The 24,768-nt window shown below is 36.2% G+C and overlaps 1 protein-coding gene across 3 annotated transcripts in view; it reads right to left on the bottom strand.

Annotated features, from left to right (window-relative positions):
* The window catches only part of PLEKHG2 (pleckstrin homology and RhoGEF domain containing G2), a 1,701,404-nt gene that overhangs the window by 602,796 nt on the left and 1,073,840 nt on the right, over positions 1-24,768 (bottom strand). The window lies entirely within an intron of this gene.

Consider the following 24,768-nt stretch of genomic DNA (forward strand, 5'->3'; position numbering starts at 1 on the left):
AAGAAAGAAAATGAAAACAACAAAAAGAAAAAAAATACTGCTTTACTGGTCAAACCCATTCCTAACTGATGCAACAAGAAAAACCCTTACCCAGTCCTACCTCTCTCCCATACTCTTAGATTCCTCAGTCATACCTACAAACTACACCACACAGCAAACAAAGTTAAAGATGTGCTACAACAGAGTAGCAGCACTTGCTACAAACCATTGTCTCACTTTAGCACAACTACAGTGTTTAGAACTACCACAGGACATAGTCACATAACTGCCCCTCCTAAAAAACATCCTTCGTCACTACTTGCTTTCAATGAGTTGCACTCCAGTGAAAACCTTCTGGCCACCACAAAGTCAAACAATGATGCAGGAGATGATCTCTGTTTCAATTATGTCACCAAACTTTGGAACAGGTTATGACTTCACTAAAACAAACAGACAAACTAAAAGGCTTCAAACCCAAATAAAAGCAAGACCTGATTGACACCTGGCTCTACTCATATGCCTCACCTGGGATAATACGGAACATTCAAATCACTGACATGTCTATTAGACAGCTGGCTTATAAAAACCTTAAGCACTAACCTTACATCTCTTGCACACCTCTACTGTCTCACCTTAGTTTGAGTATAAAACAAGTCTTTAAGATGTGATAAGAAAGAACAGCACCCAATAAAACCCTACAGGAAGAAAATTAGTACACTGAGAAGGTACCCAACTATAAACTGAACCAAATGCAAGGTAACGTAACAGTGTTAACCAATGCATCTCTCTCGGTTACCCAACCAGAAACACACATTTTATATATATATATATATGAGAGAGAGAGAGACAGAGAGACGATAGAAATGCATTTGATAATATTTATTTGCAAGGAAGATTAGAATGTTAGGCACCTTGATTTTGAATGTTACTGTAACATATGGCTGGGCTCTTATCCCTTAGTTTTACTGCATATTGTTGCACTAGTCTGGCAGTGCAGAAGGTGAAGGCTAGCAGTTTTTTAATGTAATCCACGTGAATTTCAGAAATGCACATAACCACACTAGTGTTCCCAGATCACTTGTGAAAAGAAACAGTTGCACCTACAGCAGTTGATGCTATCAGATGGATTATCTGAAGGAAGTTTAGCTTCCTTCATATGTCTGCTGTGTCACCTTTGAAGAGATTAAATAAAGAAATGGGTTTAGCACAAATCATTGAGGTGTTTCACTATTAAATACCAGCAAAACACAGGTTTAGCAGTATTCCACTGTTTTACTAGTGAAAACAGGTACCCAGCACTGACCCTCATTGAAGAAGTTCTTGGGTCTTAATTAATATACTAGTAATTTGACCAGCATAACAATAAAAAAATGCTTCCTTTAGTGAAGCCATTTCTGGATTTGCCACATTTAACTCTTGATTACCACAGATATTTTTTTTTTTGTTTATCAAAAGGATCCAACTTAATTTATTATTTATTTCACAATTGTTGACCGGGATAGTCCGACTGGGCAAATGCACTTTTTCAGCGGTGGCTTGGGGAGAAAAGCTCCACATTACAATAATACAAGAAAATTAACTTGATAAAGGAATGTACAGTAGAAAAGCTCCACATTACTAGAATGCAAGAACATTAATATGATAAAGTAATGTAGATTAGAAAAGTTTGGAAAACATATCCATAATTAGAAAAATATCCCTTATTAATAAATAAATAAAAATAAGATGAAAGAAATAGAGAGTGCGGATAATGGAGAATATTTGAGAAAATAAAAGAAAGAAACAGCAAAATCATGTTGGGGCCAGTTGAAGATAAATTTTAATAAAGGGATGGGGTCTGGGGAGAGGAAGAGAGGGTAAGAAGGCAGAAAGTGGTGATGGAGTAGGGACAGGGTTCAGACAGGATGGTCACAGAGACATGACTAGGTGCTGTATAGATGTTTGAGTGTTTTCTTGAAATCATGGATATTGGTAGTATTCTGAAGAGCATAGGAAGTTTGTTCCATTGGCTGGCAGGAGAATAGCTATAAGGATTCTGTCCAATTACTTTTTTAGGTTTGTAGATCTGTAATAGGCATTGGTCAGAGCTTCTGAGGGATTGAGGGGAGTACAGAAGGAGATAAGTATAGAGATACTAGGACAGGAGGAAGGTTTGTTCAGGATAGAGTGGATGATGAGAAGCTGAGTAAATAAGAGTTGGTTAGGAACCTCTAGCCAGCTGAGTGACTTCAGAGCATGGTAGTGGTGAGACTTAGAAGGTGGATTAGCAGCAAATCTGGCTACTTTGTGGTAGGTGGTTTCTAATTTGGAGAGAAGTAAAGACTCTGAATTAGTTAGAATTTGCGATTCATAGAAGAGGTTGGGGAGGAGGTAAGCGCATGAGAGAGCAATTCTAGAGTCAGGGGTGAGGAACCATTTATTTCTATATAGTAGGACAAGCTTTTTGTGAGTTTTCCTAATATAGCGATATACAAGTAAGTCAAATTTGAGCTGGTCATCTCTGGTCACACCAGGAGCTTTGTGTGGGTTTCAGGGGTGATGGTAGTGCTATTAAGTGAAGAGATGGTAAATGATGACTTTTGGTTGTAGAGAGATTTTGGGGTTGAGTATGAGTTGGTTGTTAGTAAGCCAGGATTCAGTGAGTCAGTGAAGTTGAAGGATTTCTGTGTGAGGGTGAGCAGGTGAGTGGGGATGGCAATAATAGAGATGATAGTGGAGTCACCTGCATACTGTATGAGGGAGGACTGGGGACAGGACTGGTGTAGTTCATTGGTAAAGATGTTAAAGAGAATGGAACCTAGACTAGAGACCTGAGGGACACCCATTTTGATGGGGAGAAAGGGAGAGAGGGCAGACAGACATTTGACAGGTCGCTGCCTGTCATTCAGGTAGCTACTGAACCAAGAGATAGTTTCTGTGGATAGGTTGAGTTAGGACAGTTTGGAGAGGAGGTGGGGTGGAAGACACTGTCAAAGGCTTTAGAGAGGTCTAAAAAGAGACAGGACACTTGTTTGTTGTTATCTCTGCCAAGTGAGATGGAGTTAGTAAAGGAGATAAGAGAAGTAGTGGTACTATGGTGGGGGTAGAAGCCATGCTGGGTAGGGGGGAGATCAGGTTTTATTGAGTGAGATAGGCTAAAAAATGTCTGTGAATACAGTGTTCAAGCATTTTGGAGAGAGGCGAGAGTATGGCCATAGGATGAAAATTAGAGAGTTCTATATAATTCCCTCCTTTATGGATAGGTATTGTGTGGAATTTCGTCCAAATAGTAGGGACAGTGGGTTCCCTAATGGAGTGATTTATAAGGATGGAGACTGGGTATGCTATAGATTTGGCAGCAATCTTTAGGAAGTGAGCTGGCAATTCATTAGCTGAAGAGGAACATGGTTTTAGTTTAAGGAGAAGGTTTTTAATGTAGCTGGTAAGAGTTGGTCTCAGTGAGAAATGGGAGTTGTGTAGTTGGGGGTAGAAGGGGGAGACAGATTGGGTGGGTTGGAAGTCTGTATAAGTTTACTGATAGTATCAATGAAATAAGAATTGAAGAGAGCTGCAGTTTCTAGAGGAGTGTTATTGAGGGAGTGGTTGGGTATAGAGGGATAGCCTGGATGGAGAATCTGATTGATGGCATTCCAGAACTTCTTGGGGTTTCTGGGTGTAGTAGTTTGGTGTGAGTGGTAAAATTTTTTTTTGGCAATGATAATGTGCTTTTTAGTCAGATTCCTGAGCTCCCCATCTTTTTGAAAGTTGGCAGGAGATTTGGTTTTGGTCCAGTTTCCATGCATTATCTCTTTTGAATATTAGAGGCAGTGTAGAGTTAGTGAGCCAAGGTGAGCACTGAGATTTGACTCTGAGCATTCTGGGAGGGGCAAGAGAGTTAAAGTTAAGGGTGTTAAAGATAATGGAGTTGAAATGAAGTACAGTTTCATCTAGCAGTACAGTTGATAGGAAGGACCAGTCTATAGTTGGGAGACAGTTGTTAAAAGTCTCAAGGTCAAAGTTTGTTAGCTTTCAGCATTCTATAAATTTGGGAGGTTGAGAGTGGTGGGGGAGAATCTATGGATATGTATTGGGCTGTGGTCACTTACAGAGTCTGGTAGGGATTCAGGGAAGTGATAGATGTGAGAGTTAGAGACAAGAATTCAGTCAATGAAAAGTAGGTAGGGGAAGAGATAAGTTGAGTGATTCCATATAGGTTTATGCAAGTGGTAGGGAAGTTAGAGCAGAGGGTTAGCCAATTGATGTTGATGTCACCAAGAATTATAGTCTCATTGGGGATATTGTCAGACATCCAGTGGAGAATCTGTTCTAATAGGGGTTTGTTATCTCCTGGGGGTATGTAGATGGCGACTATAATTAGGGTTTTGTGGTTGTTGGGTTTGTAATTAGCCAAAGTGAGTTCTGCTGGATGAAACTAGGGAGGAGGGTTGGAAGGGAGGGTAAGGGTTAGGGTTTTATAACTGAAATCAGTCATGTAAGCAGGCAACCTCTGACTGTTAGTCTATGGTACAGTCTCTAAATAAATCTAAAATTGTCTACTAACTGAATTTAATATAATATGTATCTGGTTTAATTTTAGTTATCTCTTATCTATTTACTTCATGGCTAATGACACCTAGTAGGAGTCAATCTCCTTTGCCACTTCCTATAAATTTGTAAGGTTCTGGCTTTACCTTTCATTATGCTAACTCCAATGGTGACTTACATATTCACATGTACACTAAGTAGGTTATGATCCTGCAGCCACACTGTATAATTTGAAAATGTGTCTTGTTCCAGTGGCATAGGAATGAGTTTTGGAATTCCAGACCACTTCCACCCCTATGTGTAACTTCCTACCACTCTGGACATTGCAGGCTTCAATTTCATTAGACTGCTCATTTTGTACGCACTTTGTGAGTTTTGAAGTGAAGCAAAATGTATACCGTAATAAAGAAAAAGAGTTAAATGATAAACAATATCTCAATACATGCAAAGCTTCTCGTTCAAATGGCATATTGTGCACCACGCCAATTAATAATAAGATGGATAAAAACAGCAAGTAAACTAACATGCGGCAACCCACAAATATTTAATCTCACTGTTAAAGCTCCCCCAGAAATTTAGATAAACGTCGTCTTTTGGCTGCCATCAACAATGTTCAGTAACCAGTGTTTCTTCACACCAAACTGAATGTGATGGAACCAGCAGCTATTGAGTCTCTAAATTCACCAAGAAATGGAAAATGAACTGATCAAAAATAATCTCAGATCTATTCCAGAAACAGTTGCCACAATTTCTCAGTTCTCAAACTCCATAGTAGTAAACAAGGCTACCAGGAACCCAAAGCAGTCAAATCATCAAACTGACTAAACACCAAAACGATAAGACTGCAGCATACCCTGATGACACCAAATTCTGCCAGAGTCCAGAAAAAAAATCTGGCATCTGAAGACAAAGATGACAGTAACTAAATCCTCATTTTGAATCCTACAATGTATCTTAGACGAACAAAATTCAGTTCAAAAATACCATGGAAATGAAACCAGAATCTATTCATACCCAGCTGGTTTCCATCATCTTTGGACATATGCTTATCTACTCCCCAAAAAAAAATATCTTGAAGTGACACGCTCGAGTTAAAAAGAAAAAGTAATGAACCAAAGACTGAAAAGTTACTTAGAAAATATAGAACATAATGATCCAAAGATTTTTTAATTTAAGTTGTAGCCTATATCATTGCATAAAATATGGTGAGCATAGTGTATGCAGACTACACCCTTTGTGATGTTTACCTATATGTGTGTGTACCCTTTGTTTTGATCACTAAACTGGAATATGTATTTCCCTTACTTCCATTACATGCTCTTTACAAAATAGTCAAATTCACCAAAATCCCTTAACAAATAATAAGATATATTAATACACATAAACCTCCTTCCAGTCACTGAAAGGGCTATATTATTGTTTTCATTGATGACTTACTTCCACCCACCCATAGCCAAAAAACCTCTACTCAGACACCTATCACATCACATTACGATCAAAAAGTGCTACCACATTTACACCAAATAGGCTCTCATTTTTGTTTACTTCTAGAGAAATAAATAATTTCAAAGATTGCTTCTGCAGTCAGGAACAACATGACATTAAAAACCTCCACACCTTTTCTTCTTTCAGGACTAACTTTTTTAAATATTTGACTCAGCCTGCTAAATATAAATGCTTTGTCATCCCCGGATAATATGAACATGTACTGACAATATGGAAGTCAAACAATTGAATATTATACTGATAATATTGTTATTGAACTAATCCATTTTCAAACTGGTACTACTTTAACATATTTCTTTGCTTAGCTATACCTTCTCTTTTCTTCCTTTTTCAACATTTCCCTTCCTTCTTGATATTCCACTATATCCATAATAATTGCAGCATCTAAGATTTTAGGTAAGCTTGTCTAATTACTATATTATCCATTATTATATCTAGGTGATTGGTTTACTTGCTACTTTATATGTATGCATATACACACACACCTCTGACTACTTTGCCTTCTTCTATCTCAGTAGCACAAAAGTCTACAGTATATACAATATTTCTTCTTGATATTTTATTTATTTAACATTTGTTGACCGGGAAAGTCTGACTAGGACAGAGCCTATTTTTATTGGGGGTGGGGGTGGATAAATGCTACAGATGCATGTCTTTGCAATGTGGGTGGAAACTGGAATACCTAGAGGAAGCCCACACGAATGGAGGGAGGACATGAAGACTCCAGACAGAAGGCACCCAGCTGCAAATTGAACTGAAGAACCTCTTCCTGTGAGGCAACAATGTTAACCTCTAAACTACTGCGCTGTCCTGCTTACTCCAATATCTTGCAAGGGTGCACTAGCAACTTTATTAAAAAAATTGTGTTGTTTGGGTTCTAAGTCTGCATTTTAACAAGAGTTTGTGCCATTAAGTTAAATATTCATTGTATGTGACTAAATAATTAATTTTCTTGCTGGGCATGCCAGCTTTTTTTCTCTGCACATGTTCAATAAACGTATGTCAGCTTCTTATAATACTTAATTTCACTAAGAAAAAGTGGTGTTTCTGTTCTGCCATAAATAACTCTAAATAACTCATGCATTTCTATATTATTTTGTCAATAATCCTGTGTTTATCATTTGCGTTGTCTACTTTTGACCTGAGTCATGGCAGGAAAGAGTCCTTTAAGGTAATTTTCAGTCAGTAGAAAATGTCAGCCAGCAAGAACAGCAAATGTGAAATTACGTTCTGACATCTTTGAATAAGATCAGTTGACTCAGTTCACTTAACTCCTTAACAATCAATTAAATGAAGTAAAAATAAAGGAACTGCTGCAGCCTAGTGATATGGCTGACAGCTCATTGAGAAACCAAGGACCTGTTTATCTGTCAAAGAGAAAGTACAGAATATTTGTAACAGTTGCTGACAGTCCTGGAATCACTTATAAAGGAGATATTAAAACACAGACATGGCAGACATAGTCTGTAAAATGTTTATGAACAACAATGCAATGGGTTTAGTTTATTGTGAACTACAGTATGCTATTTATGAAATAAGCAATGTGGTAAAACATAGACCACTTTCACTGATATTTCCATCACAAACTTCCTTTCATGAATGAAATTTGCACAAGTCAACAACTTTAATAAAATAAAGATGAACTGGAGCGATAGTAAGCAATGGCAATACTTCCTGAAACTGAATTTATATACATTACATTCATGATTTGGGCTGAAGGACTCACCCAAAATGTATACAAGGTTACAGCAAAGCAGAAACCTTGTAAGGTGCTGGCTTTATGAAGCTGAATTACTTCCACAAGTGTAAGAAAAAGGAAGTGGGCAAGGTACTGACAGCTGATGAGCTGTTTGCCATTTCTCCATTTGCAAAGGGGAAGTTTCTAAAACCTACAGTGTTACTTAACAGCTTGACTGAAACCATAGGAAATGGCCCTGTGATGTGCATCATATTGTATTATGTACAGGCAACTAACACGAAATGTATGACTCAGGCTTAGCATGCAATCATCACAGGCCAAAACACGCACACATGCTGGTGAGACAAAACAAATATTTCCAATGATACTGGAAAACATTGGGGGGAAGCACTGTTTTAGTAGCCATAAACTTTAAGGTCACTTTTGCTAAGAAGGAAATGGCAGACAGCAGCAGCAATAAATGCGAATGCAAGTTGTGACCTCTTTAAATCTTTAGAAGTAAATAAAGTCTATCGATCCAGGACTCTAGGCAAATGGTTCTGTGCAGTTCATCCCAAAGTCTTGCAGCTACATACATGAGTCCACAGCAGGATATGTTAAGGATGAATAGTACATGGATTTAAATGTACAATAAAGCACAGAGATACTGGCCACTTACTTTGTGCTGGCACTCCATGCTGGACAGAAAAAAAGAAAATGCAGAATGAACATCTACACTGCTTGACAATAAAAATATTTTACGGAGTTATTAAGCCAAATGAGTGAAAATTTGGCAGCACTATTAAAAACTTCTGGATGTGATGTATGCAATGGGATTTCATTTACAAATAATAAGCTGCACGCATGTTAGACTCTCAGTGAACCTTTAAAGGACTATGGCAGTTGAAAAGATCCTTACACAATACTAAATTTCTGTGAAAGGTTTGATTAATTGCTTTGAAATGCTTTAGTTAGTTATGCTGTGTGCTTGTCAACTGTTTTGTTATATTTGCCACTGAAAATGAAATGTTGCTGACAGAAATACACTACCAATAAATGTACAGAGAGTATCTAATAGTACAGTTCAAAAGAGATGTGCAGATTGTCTCTTTCTTAAGTCTTTATTTTTATTCCCTACAAAAGTCACCTATCAGCTACTCTTGGCAGTTGTCCTTAGTCACTATGTCCCCAAACTCAGCTGTTTCACCTGGACCAGATTTGATATTGGGAGGCTGGGGAGGAGATCAGTGTGCCCTATAGCAGCATCCACCTGTTGCCCTGAATATTTTTCATTATTTCTGCCCTAACTTAATCCCACCCCCCCCACACACACACGCATACACACACACACACACACACACACACACACACACACACACACACACACACACATGCAACATGCAGTGATGCCATCCATATAATCATGCAATCCTCTGCTGATGTGTCCCCAGCACTGTGATGGTTACCAAGCACTGACCTTTTCTACGGATTTGCAGTACCAGCCAGAATACATTTTCTTTCCCCCAAGATACAACACCTGATTTTGAAATTTTCCTGATTTGAAGGTTAACATGAATATCAGTGGAGAAACAAGAGAAGGGCAGGAGGACAGTACTGTGTAACAGCTTCAGATGTGGACCCCAGACCTAACCACTACTGCTAGTCACAGTACTTATAAAACAAGACTATGTGGACTGCTTCCCTGGAAGGACTTGGGGAGCATGTTGCAAGAGGACCAGGAAAGCTGACAGGGAAAGACAGAAAGATTTAGACAAAAAAAAAAAGAGCAACTCACCTATTTCCCAGTAGTCAGACCCTATTTGCTACTATATATCTACTCAGATGGCCAGGGAAATTGATTGATGAGAGTAATTACCACAGGCAGATTTAGATTTTTTTTCAAGACAATGAACCATGATGTTATACTTTAAACTTTTCATAAAAAAAAGTAAAATTAATGAACCTAACTAACTGGTTTGATACCTGGCCAGATATTTAATCCATTTCCTGCTGACTACCACTAATGTAATGAAGAAATTCTGATTCATAATTGCTTAAGGTATATATTTGACTTGGTTTCTTTATTCTTTGGTGTTTTTGGCAACATTAATTCTTAATGATGCTGGGTTTACAGTAAAGTTGAAATTGTTCCCACCACCAAGCTTCTCGGCATCATCATTGATGATGAACGAAAATTTGATACCCACATCCACCCCGCAATCAAAAAAAAAACCACCAAAAGATAGGTCTCCTTTACAGACACAACCGCTTCCTTGGCCCATCTACCCATCAAACCCTGGCGTCCACCTTTTTGCTCCCCTCCCTGATGTATGATGCCCCTCTGTTCACAAATCTCCACCTTGGCTTATGATCCAAATTTGAATCCTACTACCACAAGATCTGCAAATTTGTAAGCCATTCAAAAAACTCATCCCACCACTGCCACTCCCTCCTCACCCTCAATTGGCTTGAACTCCCCAACTACCTCAGTTACCTACAACTCACCATTGCCCACAAGCTCATCTTTAAACCCACAAACTGCACATCTCTCACTATATCCTTAAAACCCTATATACCCAACCACCAACTCAGATCCACAAACCAAAATCTCCTTCATAACCACAAAGCAGCACAACCTCCTGGCCACCTACTACTGTCCTACTCCTTAGCCAAGCAGTGGGACTCTCCCCCTTCCTCCACCTTCACAACCTTGCACACTATACCAGTTTCAAATGTCAGCTATTCTCTCATCTATCAGCCAAATGGGAATGCCCGTGTCACACTCCAACATAAACCCCTCGCAACCCCATCTCTTTCTACCCTGCACTGAAATCATTAACATTTACCAGTTCTATTGCTTCATCTCAACCTAAAACAGTCTCACCCTACCAGGGGCTGATTTTCTCTCTGCTATCTAATGTACTATACTTTCTATAATTCAATTTTCTTGTACTCTCTCCATGCAAAATGGTACACCTAATCTGCAAAGGGCTAATGGCTACTTGTTTAATGTTTACTTACAAAAGAGCTTATTTGACAAAATGTCTTTTTCTGCAAATGTTCATTTTACCCAACCTCCAAAAGGGCTAGTAACCTTCTGTTTAAATGTTAACTCACTAAAATTTTATTACATAATGTATTATATTCCTGTAAATGTTTTAATTGTTCTGTACAAATCTTAGTTATTCTTTTGTAACATGTAAATTGTAACTTGCAATATTTGGAGCTTTTCTCCCCGGGCCTCCACTGAAAATGGCTCTTTATGGTCCAGTGGACTTCCCCAGTCATCAAACTTCAATAAATAATTAAATAAATAAATAAATAAGTAAATAAGATATACAGGCCACTATTTACCATTTTTAGAGATGGCAAGAGACAGAAAGCCCGCAAAAAATACAATATAAGACAAAACAATGGAATGGTTTAGAAATGCATAATAGTCTTGAGTACAATACCAAAGTAATAGTAATATAATCCAGTCTAGAATATGCAATAGGCCAACTGCTTTTGTTTTGCTCCCTAAGCAATAACTTGGCAAAGGCAACATTTCTATTGCTACCTTGTTTCTTTTAATCACCACATTCAGTGTTGGTGCACTGGTGCCCTATGTGAAGGGCTCCATGGTGACCCTCCTAGCTGCCTATATCACCAGATGCCAGTCTGGTCCCCAGACACACAAACATCACCTGCACATGGGCGTGCACACATGCACACACACACACGCACACACACACACACACACACACATATATATATATATATATATATATATATATATATATATATATATATATATATATCCTGGCCTATTGATTCCAGATTTCTTTTTATTCCTTTTCTCTCCATTTGTCTTACTCTTCAGTTTTTCCTGCATTCATTCAACTAATCAACACATACTAACTAGGCAATATTGAACTCTGTTAACCATGGTGGAATATCTTCATTAACCAACAGGGTTTCAAGATTCTCTGAGGTGCATTTCAAAGTTTTTTAAGCAACCTGTTTATCAATGATTATCTGAAAAAAATCTGGACTATGGAAGGAAATTCAATGTTAACTATTCACTTTACCTTTCCCTGTATCCTCTCAACAAGCACTAACTGGCCAGGACTGCATTGTATTAACTGCCGAGGAAATAAGGGAATTATGCTATGCAATAAAGGCTGAAAATTAGGGCAGATTTTAAATATTGCTTTTATGTACTTAAACTGCTACTAAAAATTACAAGTTTTGTATTAACATATGTTTTCTGAAGGTTGTGAAAACCATGGAGGTTCTAGATCATACACAGTGCAGTGAGGTACATTTATAGCATTTTTCATCTAATGATGTCTTGAACAAAAATCTTGACTAAGAAAAAAATCTGCATTATTCTTCAACTTTGCTTTTTCTTGCATCCCTTCAACAAAGCCCAACTGACCAGCACTGCACTGCAATCACTGTAGAGCAAAGTGGTTCTAAATGCTTGGAGGTGCATTTACAGCTTGTTTTGTACTCATTGATGTCGAACATATATGAACAACATGTCTCCTTACCGTCCTTCAAAAGATAACCAACTATATATTGCCTGATGTTATATTGTGAGAAACTAAAAAAAAATAATGATCACAGTAATTTGCTTACATAGCAGCAATAGTGATCCTCTATGTATCCCTCTGAAGTTTATTAGCAAAGTTAAAGAAATAATGACCAGACTGTCCCCAGTACAACACAAGCTATAGTGGCCTATGCATTCTTGTGAGGCTTGGGATTACAGTTAAAAAAAAATAAGGACATCCCCCTCAGCCTTTCCACATGCTGCAATGACCTATTCTGCAGACCTCTGGGGTAGTCCACTTTTATACCAGTTGGTGTCAGGGCATAGGACGCTACTAAGGCCATGTCAAAATCCACTTACACAGCTTGGCTGTGTATGTACAAACAGCTCCTCTTAATGTCTGGATGTTCAGTGGTTCAGTGATAAAATTTATGCCTTATACTTTGAGAGATAATTTAAAATGAGAAAATAACAAAAGGGTCAATTATGTTCATCCAGACACCCCTAACCACGCAGTTGTAGCCATGTCTGCTTTTGATAAAGGGAAGATTACCATGAAATATATTTCACTTTTGCTCCACACAAAAAGTTGCCACACATTAAAGTATTTTAAGTTGCTTCACACAAATCACATTATCCCCACATATCTTGAATAATGGACAAATAGCAGACAGCTAATCATTTTCCTCTACAGATAGCCCCATCAATTATATTTATTTTGTCTGTGCATATCTGAGATGTAGAGTTAAGAAGTGTATCTTACTTTAAACAAATGTACAATAGTCCTGCAAAGCCAGAAAGTGGTTGTTAAAAAATGATCAAACAACAGTCAGTTACTTGCAACAAACAGCTCCCACCCACATCCTGTCATTATAGCTACTTCTGTGTGTACATAATATGATTGTGATAAAAATGACAGCTATGTATTGTATTTCAGCTCTGTGAACTTCAACACAAATAGTACCCACATAATAAAGTATGCCAAGTTACTTCACAGACATGGCAGTACTCCTATGAATGCACACCAGTCTGCAAAATGATATAATGAATATTTAAGCTCATTTCTGCAATCCACAGGCAGCCAACATCCTGCCTAGCAGTTACATAGACTTATTTGCACACTTCCAATGTCAGAAGATAAAAATAAGTGGCAGCCATGTAATGTATTTCAACTTGCTCGAGACAAACAGTTGCCACACAATAAAGCATTTCAAGTTGCTTCTTATCAAACAAATTAGTCCGGCAAAGCTAGAATAATAAGCCACAGTTAATCAATTTCCTCCACAGACAGTTCCAACAATATTTGCTACTTTGTCTGTGTACATATCAGATGCTCACATTGCATCACACATCATGTTAGTCCAGAAAAAAACAGAATAATAAGGAAACAGTATAAGATGCTACCAACTTGTATTAAAAAGACCTCATGGTACAAGATTCAGGAATAAAGGATGACAATTAGTACAGATTTTAAATACTTCTCTTATATACTTAATATGTTAATAACACATTTTACATTATCAAGTGTTTTCTGAAGAGAGCAAAAGTATGAAAGTAAAATCTGTCATTATTTAATGAACACAGCCCTCAACAATATACCAGAAAAACACAAATTCTACAAGGATCAGTAAAAAATAGCCAGCTCAATGAGCCATTTTAAACTGGGAAGGTCTGGGCTTTTTAGGCATTAATGGTGATTACATGCCTGTTAACCATCAATAGAACATGCCAAACTCTTGACATCTTTCCTGTTCATCTGATCTATGAAAGATCCCCTGCCAACATTCTTTAGGAAAGCCACCCTACCAAGTTCAAGTAAAAAAGCCATTAACAACATTTTGCCTTTGTACAACACACACACACACACACACACACACACACACACACACACACACACACACACACACACACACACACACACAACTTCACTTTTCTTAAATCACTACTTCTGTCTATTTCCAGTCTCTGTATTTTTGTAATTACTTATTTTCCCTAACACCTCTCTTACTGTACACTTTTGCAATGTCTTCTTTCTAATTAAAAGCTAAGTCCTTGCCCAACTAAACTTCACTTGACCTCTTTTTACCTTTTATAAGTTTTGATCTAAAAAGAAAACAACAACTGTGTATATATAGACACATGATTACATACATTCACACACACACAGCTATCTCTCTCTCTCTATATATGTATATACTGGTGAATTCAAAACAAAAAACAAACCGGCAAAACAAGAAGGCAAAGTGAGTCCAAGAAAACCTCCGGAAACAAGAAAAAGTTAACGTATTTTATTAAGAACGTTTTCGCTTCTGTGCAACAGAAGCTTCTTCAGACAAAAAAGAAGTGCCAAAACCACTGTTTAAATTCTAAAATGTAGTTGTCATGATGTCATTTCCTTAACAACCAAAGCAATTAGTTTATAATTACTAGACACACTGTTTGCTGGAAAAAGTGTGCATACATTTCCCATTAGTACAAATAAAACAGTAATCACATTAAAATTGCATATTAACCACTTCAGTAACCAAAAATAATATTGTAAAATTTTTTTTACAGCAATCTGATAAAAACCGGCTAGCGGTGTTAACACCTTTTTAAAGGCTTGCAATGAATTAAAACATATAAAAGGAACATAGCAAAGAAAAAGTCCTATCCAAACAAGAAGGAAACAAGAGAAAAAATATAGGGTCTCATATAGTATCAAGCTTTTAAATAAGATACACATCTAATATCTGAGGTAACTTTTGTATTTTAAAATAACAGAAATGTTGCAGGCTTCATTTAATCCAGGGGAAGAGAAAGCATCTAATAACAATTACCATTCCAATTCTTTTATTTCAAGCAAAAGGGGTTGGGGGCCCCCTCTGATCCCAACCCTAACAAGGTCAATCCCCATAAAACAAAAACTGTGCCCAGCATGATCAATAATATGCTTTGAAAGGGCATTGTCAACTTTTTTATTTTTTATGGCATAATTATGTTGGTAAACTCGGTCCCGTAACCTACGGTCCGTTGCAACTGTTGCCCTGCATTTTATGTTGGTAAAACGGACCGTAGGTTACGGGACCGAGTTTACCAACATAATTATGCCATAAAAATATATATATGTAAATATATATATAAAAATATGAGTTTATTTCTTTAAGAATGCATCTTTCAGGAATTAACTGTATTGCTAATGCTACATATAGTATTTTTGGCAACAAGACTATTTTTATTAATTGCAATCTGTATTCAGAAGTTAATATATATTTTTTCCACTTTTCTATCTATATTTTTATTGTTTCAATCATGTTTTTATAATTTATTAATATTGTTTCATTTACATTTTTGCATAACACTATTCCTAAATAATTTAGCATAAGTTCTAGTTTTCCTATGATGGATTTATCTGTAACTTGTAGTTCTTTTTTCTTATTTAAAAATAGAAATTTTGATTTTGATCTATTAAAGTGTAGACCTGAAATTTTATAAATTTTTTCCATTATTTCTTCTAGCTCTCCTAATGACTCTCTGGAGTTTGATAGGGTTAATAAAATATCAATGAAAGGCATTATTTTAGATATGTACTGATCATAGACTTCTATTCCTTTTATTCTTGGATTATTGTGTATTATTTCTGCAAGTATTTCTATAGCCAAAGCAAATAAAATAGAAGAAAGGGGGCATCCTTGTTTAGTACTTTTCATTATATGGATAGATTCTGAGGTGAAAGGACCTAATTTAATGTAGACTAAGTTATTAATATATATATTTTTTTTAGTAATAAGATGAAGGGAGGAGAAAAGTCAAATAATGCTAAAATTTTAAATAGGTATTCCCAGATGAGGGAATTGAGGGCTTTTTCTATGTCTAATCTGATTACAAGTGTTTCTCTATCCTCTTTATTCACATAATCTATAAGATTAAGTATCCTTTTAATATTATCATGTGTGTGCCTGTTATATAAAAATCCAATTTGATCATTATTAATTGCCTTTGAAAGTGGATTTTCATTCTGTTAGCTAGGATTGACATGCATATTTTGTAATCATTATTCATTAATGATATAGGTATGTATGAGGTGCAAAGGTCTGATGGTTTATTATCTTTTAGAATTGGTGTTATGAGAGAATATTTCCATGAGGGTGGTATTTTTGTTTCTGACTGGACTTCTAGCAAAGTTTTATGAAAAAGGGAGATTACTGTTGAAGGGAAGAGTTTGTAGATTTCCGCAATTATACCATCTATCCCTGGAGCTTTGTTACTTTCTTTTACCTTGTCAACAATTTCTTTGTAGGATATAGGTTTTTGTAGGTCTAGTTTTAAGTTTTCTGGATTTTTTTATATTGATAAAGTTTGTATCTAAGTTTATCTGGCTGGTATCTAAATCTTCTTTTTTGAAGTGCTCCATATAATGGAACTGAAATGCTTCAAGGATGTCTCCTATATTGGATACTTTTTCCCCTTTCTTTTCATGATATATACTACTAATGTTATTTGCTTTGGATTGTGTTTTAATTCTTGTAGATAAGTTATGTAGATATCTGGGGAGGTAGCTAATAAGTTTATTTTTAATTTTTCCAATGCTAGACAAGTTTTGTGTGTTTCATTTTTTTTTTTATTTAATCCCTCTATTTCTTGTTTGACTTCTGGACAATTCAGATTTTTTTTTAGATTTTGCTGTCAAGAGTCTGGTTTGCAATTCTAATGATTCAGATTCCCACTGTCTAACTTTGTTTTTGTATAGGCTAAGGGTCTTACCAAATAAATACGCTTTTAATGAGTCCCAAACATGACTCTATTGATTTCTGTTGTATTATTAATTTCAAGAAATAATTGTAGTTCTCACAACATCCAGGTCTGAATTCTTTAACTTTCATGATATATGATGGAATTCTAGTTGAGATGATTAAATGTTTAAACTCTATTTGGAGCTTCATTATCAGAGCGTCATGATCTGAGAAGGGTCATGGAACTATTGAGAAGTTGAGGATTTTTGTTTGTAAATCTTGAACTACAAATACTTTGTCTATTCTGGTTTGTGTTCCAAATCTATGGTCTTTGTGGGAAATAATAAGGATGTATCATGTTTTACTTTAAAAGTGTCTATTAAATGAAATTAATCAATCCATCTTTTTAAGGATTTTGAAACAGTTGCTATGCGAAAAGACTTCTTGGTGGTTTCAGAAGCTTCTAAGGTACAATTAAAGTCTCCTACTGTATAAGATTTCCTTTATAATTCCAGTACAAGATTTCCTTTATAATTGTTGGAAATAAAATCTAGGTGTTTTTTAACCTTTCCTGCTCCAATTCCTGGGAACCAATATAGATTAGCTAAGGTCCATATTCTATTATTAAATTTAATTATAACAAACACTAGTAGACCTTCTTTGCCTTCATATTTATAAATAACTTTTGGAGTGTCTATGTTTTTCTTCCAGAGGATTGATACTCCTTTTGTCTTTGTTCTATAGGAGGAGTGAGCTAAGATTGTATAGTCCTTATGGTTCTAAATAAAGCTATCATTAGTCTTAAAATGCATTTCCTGGAGAAATACCACTTGTGCCTTATTTAGATTTAAATATTTTAGTAAGTTTGATCTTTTATTTGCATTATTTAAGCCATTAGTATTTAATGATAAGAATGTTAAATCCATGTCAAGTTATTGTTGGAAAAAACATTTTGCTTCTTTTTTATTATTTTGATTATAGTAGTTATACCATATTCTCTGATAACATTGAATGTTATTTTTATATGTGTAAACTTGGAAGTGTAATTTAATGTTCTTTCTTCTTTAAATACAACTAGGGTAAAATTCTGGTCAGGCTTTAAAAAAGTACTTCTATAAAACATTAATTCTAAAGTATCAAATACAAGTAAATATGAATTTCCCATTAAACATGGAATGAAAGTCATTCCTAATCCAATAGATAAAGATAGATCTATTGGATTATCACTCATACCTTTAACCAACAATATCAACTGAGCTCCATATGTTAAATTATTTTATGGAGAATTTTCTTAAAAGAGATATGAAATTCTATACTATTCTATTATTATTCTATAGTATTTTATATATCAGGATGGAATGTTAGTAGTGTAGACAATTATTATGTTGAATTAGAAAATATCCAATATTTAATTACCCTTAAGAGATCCCAAACATGTCAGATATGTCATTTTGGATAAATTAAATGCAGCCAAGGAGCATACACTAAATAAGCCAGCAACAATAGAGTATTACTAAACTAATTTGACTAAAAGGACTCTGTATGAGACAATGAGTGATTACCAATGAAATATGAATTTACTGTAGGTGTATTGTCTTCCTTTACTTTCCCACTCTTCAGCTCACCAACTTCAACTTACACTTATGAAAAGACATGGCTTATCAGTGGTACCCTAACTCTGAGTAGAGGCGCCCTACATTCTAGTGTACAGTGCTTTCACATATTTATAGATTTACAAAGCAGAGTCTGAGAATGAACTATGATCACCCTGACAATTCCCACCCTGCATAGGGCACCTCCTGCTTCCAGAATGGGTAGTCACATCAGGTTTAGAATGAATGTATAGGTACCCATATGGTAATCAAGACTTACCTTAGGTAAGTATTAATCAAATAGTGTTTAGAGCATCTTAGAGAGTTCTTGGGGCAGTTAGAATACTCTTAAGCCTCTCCTTCCTTGGCCAAAAACAGAGATTTCCCTTCCCTTTCTTTCCCTTGTTTTAAATCTGTATTAATAAAAGAAATTCAGCAAACATAGGTAAACAGAAATAACATTCAGTAGTCCGTCTTGCACATGACTCGCAATCCATTAAACAAGTCAATGACTAACATCACTTTAGTAAACATTATAAAGACAAATTAAAAATAATTTCCTAGCTCTTTAAATTTTGCGATAAAGCAAAAAGTTAACAATAAGCTATTTAAACTAAAAGTGTAAAGCATTTCAATTTTTCCTTGCATGTATACATTTCTACTTATATTGTAGCGTCAATAACTGTCTTTGAAATCTGTACAATACTTCACTTCTTCAAATCATTCCTTTTTCAGTTCAGGTTTTGTTTTGTCAAAATGGCAACAATATTTCAAGGGCACAATTAATATTTAGACTGATGTTTCAAATAAATAACTTGTCAGTTGCCAATTGAGGTAGTTTAGAATGTATGGTTAGTGCAAATACAGCATGTTGCAAAAATAATATATATATTTTCATGTGCTCTAGAAACTGTCATATGTAGCTGACATATATAATGTAGCATATATAGAGAAGATAACTTATGGATTCAGGTTGTTAAAGTAAGTTATGCTTATTAATTAGGCAGTTTAATTTAAATTCACAAGTAATTTGGGGACATTTCAGTTGAGTTTCCAGGAATGTGTGGTCCAATGTGAGTAACTGAGTCCACTTTTCCTCATAAACATGTTTCACAATTCATTAAACAAAGCAGAGTCTAACATCTGTCTAATAATCATTATAAAGACAAATAATAGTAATTTCCTAGCTTTTCAAACTTTCTGATTTCGCAAAATGTTGACAGTAAGCTATATTAACTGGAAGACTAAAACATTTCAATACTTCCTTATGAATATACATTTTTACTTATAATGCAGTGTCAAGAACTGTCTTTGAAATCTATGTATTACTTAATTTCTTTCAAGTCATTCATTTTACAGTTCAGATTATATTTTGTCAAAATGTCAATAGCATTTCAAGGGCACATTTAATATTTAAACTGATATTTTAAATGAATAGCTATCAGTTACCAAGTGAGTTTGTACAGTGTGTGGTAACTGCAAAGATAACATGTTACAAAAAGTAATATGTATCTTTTCATGTGCACTAGAGATTGACAATTTCAAGTAACATATAAAATGTAACTTTTACAGTGCAGACAGTTTGTGAAATCAGCATGTTAAACTGAGTAATATTTTTTTAATCAAGCAGCTACATTTAAGTGCACATGTAGTTTGGGAACATTTCAGTTGTGTTTCCAGGAATATGTAATCTTATGAGGATAAATCATAAAATATTTACAAACAGTCCTATTGTGTATATATTTTACCTTGCTTACGTTGTTTTTTCATTTTAATAACTAAACAACATTACTTTTTCTTATTATTTGTTATCTGTGAAGCTAAATGCTCTTTGCAGGTTCAAAGTGTCCTTAGAAACTGCAGGAATTGTTTACAGTTGCTATGGCAATGCAAATAGAATGTGAAGAAAGCTTCACTTCTCTTAACCAACAGTACATTTTTCCCTCCTTTTTTATATATATATTTGTTAATACTAAAAGGAAATAATTCAAAGGACATATGTACATGAATGGAACATTTCAGTTAATCACAAAGATGTCCCCAATCCCAACAAGCATAACAGTGACTATTATTAATCTAATAAATATTGTAATAACAATTAAGCTCACTATTCCAATTAGTCTACCTTAAAACTATATTATTTTATACTATTATTTATCTATATACAGATAGTGAGTTATTAAATATATACAGACTATATTAGTATAGTAAATAGGAGAGAATTTAGAAAGGGAGACAAGATGCAGTTTAAAATAAACAATGAGAACAGAGAGAAGAGAGAGAAAGAAAAGAGAAAATTAAGAGGAAAATACACATATACTATATATGTTGATTTACAGTATGAATATTTTATGTGATATACAACCCTCCTTCTGTGAAAGAAAAGTACCCTGTTTAACATACCTGAGGTAATGTGAAAACTCTCATGTGTCATATATTTTCAAAAAAATATAGATAAATATTCCAGTGGTTAGTTACCTTTGTTTTAAAATTCCAAGCAGTAAAATTGGTCCTTTAAAGTACTGTTAAAACAATTCATATTATAGTAGATGCTTTGAGAGATACAGCTGTAACTGTATCAGTCTTTTGCTTCTTCTTTTTGACGTCCGTCCAGACATTTGTTTCTTTTGTTCTCTTGAGAGAAGGTGACATCCAATCCATATCTTCTGGTAAAGTAATCACATTATTAGTTTTAATAAATGAAGAGGCTTCCTCTAAGTCAATAAAAGTCTTCATCTCGTTGGCATACAGTATTCTTATCTTAGCTAGATATGCAAGTTGTGCCTTGATGTTATTTTGTTTCAGAAACTTTATCACTGGCCACACTTTTTTCCTCTGTTCCATTATTCTAGATAAATAGTCATTATCAAATCTTATCAGGCTCTGTTTATATTTTAGAGGTGCCTTCCTCCAAGAAGATCTTAAAATCAGTTCCTTGTCAAAGTATGAAAGCAATTTGATAATTATTGACCTAGGAGGAGAGTTTGAGTTAGTGGCAGGTTTCTCAAGAGCTCTGTGCACCCTTTCAATGCCAAAAGAAAGTTATTCTTTTAAATTTAAAAGTCAGGGATTCAGCTTGATTAAAAGGAAATAATATCCTCAACTTCTGTGTTTTCAGGTAATCCGAAAATCCTGATGTTATTTCTCCTCTCCCTATTTTCCAAGTCATCTATGTTATTAACCAACCAAGTGTTTTGTTTAAGAAGCAGTTCTTTCTGTGTTTCCTCTTCCTTATGTCTGCTTTCTAAGTCATTTAGAGAAACCTCTATTCCTGTTAGCCTTGTCTGGTGTTGTTGTAGCATTTTCTTGAGGGTGTCAGCCTGTTTTTGACTGCTTGTTTTAAGATTTTCTAGGTTCGCTTTAAAATCATCCATCTTCAAAGACAACTCCTGCAGGGTACATGTCATCTGTTGTAGTTCCTTCTTTAAGGCAGCATCCTGGTGAGAATTCCTTGAGTTTCTCATTTTAACAAGTGAATATATCTCCAAGCTTTTTATAGGTTCATAGGTTCATAGATAGGTACTAGGCTATTGGCCCTAGGGCCCATACAAGTCTAGCCAAAAAATGTACCCTAGTTTTCGCCAATCAAGAAAATTATTTTCCTGTGCCCCTGTCGAGCACAGCCACAGAAGTGATCCCCGGGGTGAATTTCCCATTTCCCATCCAATCATCAAGATTTTTCTTGAAGAGTGCTAATGAGGAGCTCTGTTTGACATAGATAGGTAGTCTGTTCCAGAGTATGGGAAGTCTCTGGGACAGGAATCTATCCCTCCAGCATGTTCTGTTTATTGTGGTGACAAGGTTTAGGTCCCTAGATTGTGCAGCTCGGAGGGATTGGGATTTCTTTAAGTGGAGCATGTCCAACAGCTCTGGGTTTGACATAGCTTTATATGTTAGGCAGAGATCGCCCCTGAGTAGGTGATATGTGATGGAGTAAAGGTGTAGTATTTTGAGACGGTCTGCATAGGGCATCTGTTTGAGGCCAGTAATCCTCTTTGTGAGGTATTTCTATGGTCTTTCCAGTTGTTGTAGATGTCTTGTGAGGTACATACCAAAAGGGGCATTGTACTCTATAATGGGTCTAATGAGTGATGAGTAGAGGGGAACAATGATCTCTTTTTTTCTGGATGAGAATCCTTTTGTGATGAGATGAGCCACGTAGAAGGATTTCCTGACCACTGAGGCGATGTGATTATCAAAGGGGAGACTGCTGTCCACCTGTGTCCCAAGGTCTCATCACATTTTTGGCATTAAGTAGACTACTAGCTATGTGGTAGTTCATGGGGGCAGAGTTTTTACCAAAGGGGATGACAATACACTTTTTGGCATTGAGCTTCAGGCCATGGCTTTGACACCAGGTATCTGTCTCAGTGAGGCACTTTTGTAGTTTGTCCACATCGTTAGGAGTTTCGATTATGGCTCCTAGTTTGCAGTCATCTGCAAACTTTGTTAGCCAAAGACCTTCCGTGTTGGCCTGCACCTCAGAGAAGTAGTTACCAAACAGGAGAGGAACCAGGACTGAACCCTGTGGTACTTCACTTGTCACTGGTCTGATGTCGGATTTGGAATCTGCTACTTTCACAGTGTGGGTTCTGTCCGTGAGCCAGTTGTCAACCCATCTTGTGACGTAGGGATTTATACCTAGTTTAGTGAGCTTATCTATAATTCCAGAGTGGAGGATGGTGTCGAAAGCCTTGGCGAGATCTAGATAAGCTGTGTGAACCATTTTACCCTCATCTATGGCTTTGGTGACTGCTTCAAAGAAGTCAATCAGGTTTAGGAGACATGATCTGCCTTTTACATATCCAAACTAGGTACGGTCCAGAGTTTGGAGATTACCAATGTCTTTGTTTATGAGTTCCACGATGATACATTCCATGGCCTTGCAGACCAGGCTCATCAGGCTAATGGGGCAGTAGTTCCCGGGGTCCGTTGTGGCTCCCCCTTTGTGGAGTGGGATAACCATCGCGGTGAGCCATTCAGTGGGTAAAAAGCCTGAAGTGAGGCTATGACTGAACATGGTACTTAGGTAGGGTTCCAGTTCATTCTGTAGTTCATGTAGAATGCAGCCTGGGATATTGTCAGGTCCCATGGATGCTGTGTTCTTGGCTTTGGAGAGTGTGTTTTTTACCTGTGCAGCCGTGATTATAAGAACTTTGCATTCTTCCGGTATAGAGATGGGCCCTCTAGGGGATGAGAGGGGGGTAAAGTTAGCACTGAACCTATCTGCTAGGATGTTGGCAATATCAGTTGGTTCTGTATATTTAGTGCCATTGTGCTGTAACTCAGAGCAGATCTGAGTGTTCCCATTTAGATTCTTGACATAGCTATAGAATGCTTTGTGGTTGTCTTTAGAGTCAGTGGCAATTTTGTTTTCAAAACTAGCTTTGGAGGATTTTATGAGGGATCTCAGCTTCTTACTGAGGTTGACCTGGGAGTTCCTCCAATCATGGGATTTTACTCTTTTTTGCAACAGTTTCTTTCTTCTGTTGCAGAGTTTGTTTATGGCAGAGGACCACCAGAATGGCTTCCTTTTTTTGGAGAATAACATCTTGGTTCTATTAGGGATAGCATGATCCATGCACTTGTGTAAGTGCTTATAAAGTGCATTTGTGTAGGATTTGGCAGTCATACCTCTATTGTCCGTCTGCATGGGTGTCATGAAGTTTGCCACTTCTGTCTTAAGAAGTGTGAAGTTGGCTTTGGAGAAGTTTTTTACAGTGATTCCCCTAATGGGGGAGGGTGGGGGTGGGATGTGGATGTCTAGGCTGATTAGCTTGTGTTTGGATCTGACCAACGAGGAATTGACCTCTGGTGTGGAACACCGGTTTCCCATGTTGGTAATGACCAGATCTAGGATATTGCTGTCCCTGGTGGGGGTGTCGATAAGTTGAACCTAGGCATTGGAATTTATGAATTTCAGAAAATGTTGAGCAAAAGAGTTGGTACATGAGTAGTTTTAGCTAACACAAAGAGAATCACTGTGGTACACTGCGTTCAATAACCAAAGTCCAAAATCCAAAGTATATAAAAAAGAACACAGTTACATGATTTTATGTAACTGTGTTCTTCTTTATATACTTTACATGAGTAGTTTTCCCAGTTAATGGTGGGGTATTTGAAATCACCCATTATTAGGGTGTTAGGTTGTACCATAATATTTTCCAGTGTATCAAGAAATGAGGAGTTAGAATCCTGGGGCATGGTGGGGAATCTGTAGCAAGCTACAATTTGGATTGC

The sequence above is a fragment of the Protopterus annectens genome, chromosome 1.part0 (genome assembly GCF_019279795.1).
Source record: "Protopterus annectens isolate FY-2018-M chromosome 1.part0, PAN1.0, whole genome shotgun sequence".
NCBI lineage: Eukaryota > Metazoa > Chordata > Ceratodontiformes > Protopteridae > Protopterus > Protopterus annectens.